Genomic DNA, 9,318 nt, shown 5'->3' with positions numbered 1-9,318 from the left:
CGAATGTTATTACACATACAAACCTTTCTCTTCAATCACTCTATCTTTGAATAGAATAATATATGAAAAAACTGCATCAAAATCTGTTGCGTAGTTTGGAAGAGTTAAGCTTTCATAGGGACGTAAGGATATAAGGACTGAAAAAGCGACTTAGTCTTATACTATGTAGTGATGCACAAATAGTAACCAAACGGGTGGTCAAGTCCGGTTTAATCAGTAGAATAAAGTTATTTAAGTTGTTTGTCAGATTTCACAGAGTTCTCATCATATGGCACATCAGGCTTGTTAGCCAGGACAGTCGACAGTCATTGGTGATGATAGATTGATGCCAGCACATCTCTAATTCCACAGGATTATATTTCAAAGCAAGATGTATTATCCTGGCCATTAGATGATGTCTGTGCAAGTACTCACGACAAGTATTTGCATTAAATGGGCTCTGAACTTGACTGAACTGATTTGAAAAATCTTTCAGTGGTGGAAAAGCTACGTTATTTATAATAAAAAGATAGGTTTTCCTTATATACCATACGTGCCAAAGTAGTTTAATTCACTAGGCAGTCGTAGGCTTACAGGACTGATATCTTTTTTCCCCAGTGGTTAACAATGTTCCACCCATAACAAAAATTGAAGTTTAGGGTATAAGCTATCATTTCATGTGCAAATGGATATTATTGGCTATGCCAGTTAAAGTCATTGGAACAGCGGAATAGTTACACCAACTGTTTTTTTATATGGCACACCTACCTTCTGTGACACGTCCTGGCTGATATTGACAATAATATAATGCACTTAACAGCCCCCCCGTACAAAATGAAGTGGTTCAAGTCCATGGGCTGTCCTATCCTATCAAGTGTCATATCTTCGTTCTCCGGTGGTTTACAATATTTTGCCCATAATAAAAAATGAAGCTTATGACATAAGCTATCATTTGATGTGCAAATGGTTTTTATTGGATATAAGGGTTAGACTCACCGGAACGGCGGAATACGTAAACCATACGTTGTAAATACTACCTGCTAAATATTTTTTTTTCAATAAACTCGAAAATATGGGCACAGACACCTTCTGTGACCTGTTCTGACAGTTATTGACAATAATAATGCACTTAACAGCCCCCCCATACAAAATGAAGTGGTTCAAGTCCATGGGCTATCCTATCCTATCAAGTGTCATATCTTCGTTCTCCGGTGGTTTACAAGGTTGTGCCCATAACAAAAATTAAGCTTAGGTATAAGCTATCATTTGATATGCGAATGGTTTTTATTGGATATACCGGTTAGACTCACCGGAATGGCGGAATACGTACACCATACGATGTAAATACTACCTGTTATTTTTTTTTTTATAAGCTTGGAAAATATGGGCACAGACACCTTGTGTGATATGTTCTGACTAATATGGACAATAATATAATGCACTTAAACATCGCTCCCATACAGAATGAAGTGGTTGAAGTCCTTAGGTTGTCCTATGCTATCAAGTGTCATATCTTCGTTCTCCGGTGGTTCACAAGGTTGTGCCCATAACAAAAAATGAAGCTTAGGGTATGAGCTATCATTTGATATGCAATTGATTTTCATTGGTTATGTCGGTTAGACTTACCAGAACGGCGAAATACGTACACCATACGTTGTAAATACTACCTGCTAAATAATCTTTTTTTTTTCAATAAACTTGGAAAATATGGGCACAGACACCTTCTGTGACTCGTTCTGACAATGATTGACAATAATAATGCACTTAAACATCCCTCCCATACGCACTGAAGTGGTTCAAAGCCATGGGCTGTCCTATGCTATCAAGTGTCATATCTTCGTTCTCCGGTGGTTTACAAGGTTGTGCCCATAACAAAAAATGAAGCTTAGGGTCTAAGCTATCATTTGATATGCGAATGGTTTTTATTGGATATACCGGCCAATTTTACCCATCATCCTTTCGGGTAATTCTTTTTTGGCCTCGGCCAACAAGGTGTCCCTGTTAACAGAATTAAAAGCGTTCTTTATGTCAACCTTAAGGATGACCTCACCTATTTTTGAGTCTAAAAATGTGGAGAAAGCATGTATAGCAGCCTCACAGCCCCCTTTCGAACCAAATCCGAGTTGTAGGGGCTGAAATTTGTTAGCAAGCACGTCATGATAGTGCTTGCAACAGATTTTGGCTGCCATACGCCTGTATGTACACCCTACGGCAATGGGACGAATGCCGCCGTCCTTTTTACGGAGCGCACATAAGTTCGCTCCGTAAAGCACGTCCACGACGGCATTGTTCACACCGCCGGAGAGCATAAGATTAACTAGAGCCGTAAGTTCCCTCAGAAGCGACTCACCAGCTTCCCCAGCGCCCGAGCCTACAAGATCCTTCAGATGTTGAGGGCTCAGGCCGTCGAGGCCGCCGGCAGAGCCGGTCCTGAAAGAAGCCACGGCTCCAGCTACTTGTTGGGCTGTAACGGTGAGGTGGTCGGAATTTAGATCTGGAGGGTCGGGGAAAGTGAGGTCATCCGAGGGAGCCGGGTGTTTACTCTCCAGAGCGGCAAGTGTTTCTGGAGAGTACGGCGCCACCACATCGCTGCTGAAAAGGATCCTAGCAGCACCCCTTATGTCACCCTCGCTTAATTTATCCTCTACATGTTGACACAAGTCCTTGGAGGTGAATTTGGAATTTACTGAAGTGTCTGGGATGAAAATGGAGGTCGAAAGGCAATTTAGTTTAATTTGTTTGGTTAATGATTTTTTATTTATCTGAGTTTTGTCAACATGTAGGATGCGCACGCAGAGAAATTGGTGACAAACAGAAGTACTGAATCGAATAGTAAAATGAAGTTACAAAGTTTCTAGTTTGAAATACTTGACCCTTGTTATCTTTACGACTAATTACTCATTCCTACTAATCGTATGTTTCATTATATTATTTGATTAATGTAGCTTACAAAAAAATATAATTGAACAAAAACATCAATAATTTATGTATCATGAACAAGAATTCTGTTAATATTTATATAATGTATTGTAAGTAATAAGAAACAGAGATTCGCAATTACTAAATGATCCAATTACGGTTAATGATTTACAATGTTACTGGTAGACTACGAGTGTGTTTGTAATCAAAACAATAATATTTTTATTACAACTACATTATTGTTTGCAGTACATATCGTTCGTAGCGTCACTTAAAAATCGTTTAGTTTGGTTTACCCTTTATGTAGTGTTAGGCCTTAACAAGACTATTATAGTAAAAACCGCACCGGAAACAGTAAACGGTACAATGCATGTATTACTCCGTGCTATTTGTTAGTGTGTTTTAAAATATTATAAAATAATAATGTTACAATAACAATCGAGGTGGTATTCATAGCAAAGTATCTTGTACTGTTTATCGAAAACTGTGTTTTTGTAAACAAACTCGCGCGCTCGCATCCCGCCCCGCCACCGCCACCCGCACCCGAGCCGGCGTCCGGCTTGGCGGCCATTGTGTTTTTGACCAGCGAGCGAGCGCAGTATTGCAGATTGAATTTGAAGTGTTTTTCGCCTTTTTGGGTTATTATTACAAAACCAGTGACGAGATGGATGATGACATTGACCAAGACGTCCCTCAGTTATTAAAGCAGGGGTTTACCCCAATATATTCATACTTTTCAAGGTAAGTTGTACCATTGTCTTAGTATCAGGATGCCATGTGTTCTATGGATTTTATTGTAACAACTGTACATTTACCATGGTTCGCTTGGTTCGCATTAAAGTATTCTATTTTATTTAAATAAGCGATTTGATCGATTGTTGTTCCGGCTGTTTTTGGCCACGCAGTAAGAGTGTTGGCGTTCTTGTATTCGCATAATGGCTGATGTAGGTCTTCTTATTGTTGTAGTATTCATATTCAATTTATACAAGTATATTCTATATAAGCTATTATTCAATTTAAACAAGTAAGTGGTGTAACTATATAATGACTTTATAAGTTTACAACAAAAAGTCTTAAAGTTATTCATGGAATTTCATTATATACTTACGCGATAAAATTAGTTGATACACAGTCATCTCATCTTAAACTTAATGGGTTTGGCACACAGGACACCCAGAGTCAGCTCAGCTTCAAAACATGCGAAAAGGATAACTAGTCAATAGGCTTGTTTTATACAATCTAGGTTCCCAAGCCAAGTATTCGATTCCCCTAGACCAGAAAATTATGCCTTAGGCGTTGGGACTTTCTTGTGTAAGTTATACAATTATGTTTAACTATCGCGCTAACCGAAGACAATATTATATCATAATAACCTACTCAATTATTTTAATAATTAATTTTATTTTTGTGTATTTCAGCCGTTGAAAAATCTACTCTTAAAATCGAATGAAGGACAAGGCCTGCTAAATTTATATTCAGAACAAGGCAAATTATCAAATAATGGGCGAAGAAAAGTTTGCAATATAATAATAAAAGACCTAATGCAATCAGACCCAAATAAAAGAATAGACAGTTCTCTACTTCTTACAAAAGCACAAGAAATAACTGAAGTATTCAAAAAGGAAAATATAAGTACTTACTTTATTCCATACATTAATGATACTAAACTTAAAATAAAAAGATGTGCAAAAGGCAAATTATATGACTGTCTACAAAACAGGCGCCGCGAATTAAGGGAGGCTAAGGTTATTAAAAAGAAAAATGGCAGCAACATCAACAATAACAGCAACGAGCCAGAAGTCGTCGAAGAAGGCAAGTTTTAAGTTATCTACCTGGGTTTTAATTTTTTTTAATAGCCAAATGTGATCCCACTGTTGGATTAGAGCATCTCCCAAATAGGTTATTAATTGTATTCAAACCTCAAAAGGAAAAAAGGACAACTGTGTTGTTTGTCTGACTGCCTTTCCTTGGCCTCTTTCTAGCAACTTTAATAACTTGCAGTTTCATCATCCTCCTAACGTTTGGCCCACCTTTCTGACACGGTTCAATTGAACCTGGGGTCCGCTTGACAACCTAATCCCATGATTTGGCATGACACTAGTTAATTACATTAATAACTTGCAACTTATTTTACTAAATTAAATTATTTTGAAGTCTTTATTTCATGATTTTTTTATGAGTCCATGTATCTTTCCAGATGGTGGTGCAGATGAAGATATCCAGTGGCTCCAAAACTGTACAGAACCCTGGCATTTAGTGATAGAGAAGTGGCAAAAAACTTCCAAAAATAGATTGAAGGAAATAGAGACTTCAGAAATGACCATCGGAGCATACATTAATAAATATCCAGTGTTAAAACGCCACGCGGGCATGAGCTTCTTATTGAAGATTTAAGAAGGGCCCTATTAGAGCCTGTTCACACTAGCATTAATATCGCCGCGAGCACGCGGCGAGCAAGCTGCGATATCACACACATATAAAGTTTGCTCGCGGCGATATTATTGCGATAAAATAATCGCCGCGATACCGCGACGACCCGCGGCGAGCTCGTTGCGTGCACGCCGCGATCTCGCATCGCCGAAAAGAATCGCTAGTGTGAACAGGCTCTAATAGGGCCCCATACTTTACAAGTTGAATGTAGAAATGATAAGTATAAGGGACGTCGACGCTGAAAAGACGCCTGAACGGGTAGCATGATCGCGCGAAAAGTGATAAAACATCTCCCTATCGCACTATTAGTAAGTGCGATAGGGACGGATGTTTTATCGCGCGATCATGCTACCAATGCAGATGTGAGGGGCCGTAATGTGTAAGTGTAATTTCTACGGACCAATGATTGTGATGATTATATTAAAATAAATGTCATTTTCTCTGTACGTAATATTTTTATTTTTGATTCCAGGGATCCTAAACATATAGAGCCGTAGCGCGTGGGACGTCGTAAAAAATGCCGATAATCTCAAATTCTATGATTCTAATCTAACACTTGATGACACTTATGATACAAGATAGTCGGAGTCTTTTATAAGGCATTGTTTTACTACGTCACACATACTGCTGGCTCTATATATGAACTGCGTTTTGATGGAGCGCCTGCAATCCAGTGGACTGACAGCACCAACAACGGATCCCTTTTAGGCTTTCAGTGGAGAAAATACAGTTTTATTTACTTATAGACAAATAAAATTGGATTTTCGTCTACTAAAAGCCTGTGAGGACCCGTTAGTAGGTACTATAAGTGCACTAGATTGCAGGTTTCATCTAAACCAGTAGGTACTACATACGAGATAATAGCTATAACAATACCTAGGATGCTAGCATTACAATATGTATTGTACTTGTTACAATAAACATAAAGCTAGCATTGCAATACGAATAGTTATCATTACAGTTCAGGTCGTTATGTTACATAAATTGATTAGTAGATACAGCAAAATATTTAGTAAACCCAAAAAAAAAAAGTGTTTATGTATACAAGATCGCATAGTAGTCCTTACGATCGATTTAGTAATGTAAATTAGTGACGTATGGTTCTAATTACATTGGTATTGTAACAGGCGCGTTATTTGCACTGTATTGAGTACTATGTTGGTTGGTCAGTTAAACTTAACGTCTAGTTGTCCTTAATAAAACGATAGGTAAAAATAATAACAAAACGGTTTTTGTAAAGTCAACAACGAGTCTTGCTGTCACGGTTGTTAACAGAAGTTCTAGTTACAGTAGCATTTTTTCTCGTATAGATAGCCAGATATTTCTCTGCGTGCGGTAGGGAAGGGTGAGCAACTGTGCCCAGGCGCTTTCTGAATTTTCCAGGGTTGCGAGGCGGACGCATTGGGCCAGACTTGACGCAACAGTCCGCCTTGCACCCCTGGGCACTCTTTTGAGTATGGGGGTGTTACTTTTTAATTTTGAAAGTGAGTTCCAGAGGAGATGGTTTGTCGGAGGTGTAGTAACTTGAGGGGTCAAGGGGCACTGAGATACACTCTGCATCTTGTGGACTTTGCCTAAGTGTATCTTCAGGCCCCTTTCTCCTTTAAAAAATCTTGCCTGGGAACAAAAGGGGCATCTTACTGAGGTCTCAGCCGATGTGGAAGGTTGACACACGCTGCTTCCGGCGTCGCTACTGCCATCGTTCATTGAAACAGTAAAAATTTAAAAGCTTTAATCAAAATAAAACACTATAGTCTTCACAAATGTCTTCAAAAAATTATACACTGTAGTCTTCACAGATTTTCAATATGATCGGCCAGGGGGCTACCGCCCCCCGGCGTCTACACGGTCCGATGTTGCCTGATGCTTCTGGAAGCTGGGGCGAATGGAGGTTGTGTTTCTGTTGTTCTTCTTGGATTTGTATTCTACGCAAAGCTAAAATTAACAACCACCACACAAAAATATAAAGGAATAGTTGGATTCACAGGAAGGAAACCTCAAAACGAACAACCTAAACACATGTCGCCTTAAATCTCCATCTTGGAATAATTTTAAAATTCACCAACGGTTTGACAAATTCAGATATGAATCACAGTTTTATTGTGTTTTTATTTCCAAAATCCAATAAAATTTTCAATCGTGCGGAATTTCATGTCTTGTCAGCTGACAGCTCGTTGACGTTTTTTTGTATTAAATTGATTACATTAGTTATGTCCAATGTCTTAAATTGAGTTTTTTGTTTAATTTAAGCAATATTGGAGACGTCGTTACCATCTGAATAAACCAAAATGCATTATAGCATGGTCATTGTTAGACATTTTTGGTGACACCGCAAACTGGAAAACTTTTGATAATTTCCCATTCTTTTACAATTCAAAGAAATTGCCTTTACAATTGTAGGTGGCGTGCCTCTCTGTCTACAATAATAATCTCTCTGTATACATCGTAAATGTCTAAAAGTAGCCCCAAAGTATGGTTTACGATGTAAAAAACTTATTTTGTTTTGAAATACCAGGGAAAACTGGTCTCTGTGTTCTGGTGACTGTAAAATCTGCGGGCACTGGAAGTTTGAAAAATCTCGGCAGTTGTCGCAACAATCGAAGCTTGTAACAGATTTCTGGCCATTTGTAACCTGTCTGCCGTCACTATGAACAGGTAGACGACTAATATCCCGTTCCAGGGTCGTTAGCCTTGGGATCAGTTAAGTTATACCATCACTTACAATAATAATTAAGTAACTGGTAGAAAATCAACTATGTAGCTATATTTTTCTTTTCCTTATTTTTTGGAATGCAGACATTTTTTAATTGCCAGTTTGAAAAACAAAATGAGGAATTCCAAAAAAGTATTCCGGTTTTCATGTTCTCGTTTTGATCTTCTATGTTTTATTATTCCATAACATCAGTAGGTGTACCTACCTTTCAACTCATTAAAACTATCCCAATTTTATTTTAAACTAGCTGATCCCGCGATCTTCTGTTTAACCAAAACCAAAAAAAGCGAAATAGGTCCAGCCATTCTTGAGTTTTTCTCAGACTAACGAACAGCATTTCATTTTTATATAGGTATGTGACATCAATCAACAAATAGGTTTTAAGTAAATACATAATGATCAAACAATGAATCTGCTAATATTGCGAATTGTAGAAGCTAAGAGAACGTATGACGTCAAGGCAAAAACTGCACCTCACTCTAGAAGACTCATAGACAACCACTTGTCGATTGACGTAAAAGAACAAAAAATATACACAACAAACAGAACAGAGGTCTGTGCCCTCACGGCTGGCGTAATTTCTGTAGTACCTATAAGTTTTTATGTTTTGAAGGAACTAGAAATATAGGTACCTACCTAAAGTAAACTATGTATAACGTCATTGCAGTAGGTATCTTACCGTTGAAACTGTTTATAACTTATATAATAACTTGTAGGTACGAAACGAAATGATATCTGCCTTTTTTAAAGGACTAATGATACCTACCAATTTACAGTTAAAAGCGCAAGAATGACAAGCCTGTTTCATACGAAAAAGTCAGTTCAGAAATTGTGCACTTTCCTGAGCTACAATTCGGAATGAATAATGTTATTTGTCTGTTGTGCAAGGACATTTTTTTATTTGGTCGTATACACGGTGGTGTTATCATATCATGTATTTAGATTAACAGGCTACAAATTGGAATCGGTATTTTTTGCCTTTGTTACAAAAATGCGTTAACCCTGGTCTCATACCACCGAATCCATATAACAAGTTAACGGTACTGAACCACATACTTCGCCCTTGTTTGGTACGCACAAAAATAATGACAGTTCGCGAGTGGCATAAATTACTGCAAATGATCAATTTGTTTGAGGGCCAGTATCTCATGACACTGACTGTAGGTAGGTACTGTTCAAATATTCATTAAACGTGTTAGTTTACAGTGTTGTCGATAAATAAGAACCATATGTATGTATATTCGGCATTTCCTCGTCAGGTCAATAGGCGATTTGTT

At 38.0% G+C, this 9,318-nt stretch overlaps 1 long non-coding RNA gene across 3 annotated transcripts; it reads left to right on the top strand.

The window, feature by feature from the left end:
* Window positions 1-2,843: 2,843 nt before the first annotated feature.
* On the top strand, window positions 2,844-5,761 carry LOC135119293 (uncharacterized). 3 transcript variants are annotated; one of them, XR_010278131.1, is made up of 4 exons: window positions 2,844-3,639; window positions 4,067-4,209; window positions 4,317-4,710; window positions 5,096-5,761. It is a non-coding gene; the product is annotated as an uncharacterized LOC135119293 (long non-coding RNA). The 3 variants fall into 3 exon arrangements; XR_010278132.1 differs by lacking the exon at window positions 4,067-4,209 and having other exon boundaries at window positions 2,864-3,639; XR_010278130.1 differs by lacking the exon at window positions 2,844-3,639 and having other exon boundaries at window positions 3,705-4,209.
* The last annotated feature ends 3,557 nt before the right edge of the window (window positions 5,762-9,318 follow it).

This window comes from Helicoverpa armigera, chromosome 3 (assembly GCF_030705265.1).
Source record: "Helicoverpa armigera isolate CAAS_96S chromosome 3, ASM3070526v1, whole genome shotgun sequence".
In the NCBI taxonomy this organism is placed as follows: Eukaryota; Metazoa; Arthropoda; class Insecta; order Lepidoptera; family Noctuidae; genus Helicoverpa; species Helicoverpa armigera.
The sequence above is the reverse complement of the archived record's forward strand: the minus strand, read 5'-3'. Positions and strand labels throughout refer to the sequence as shown.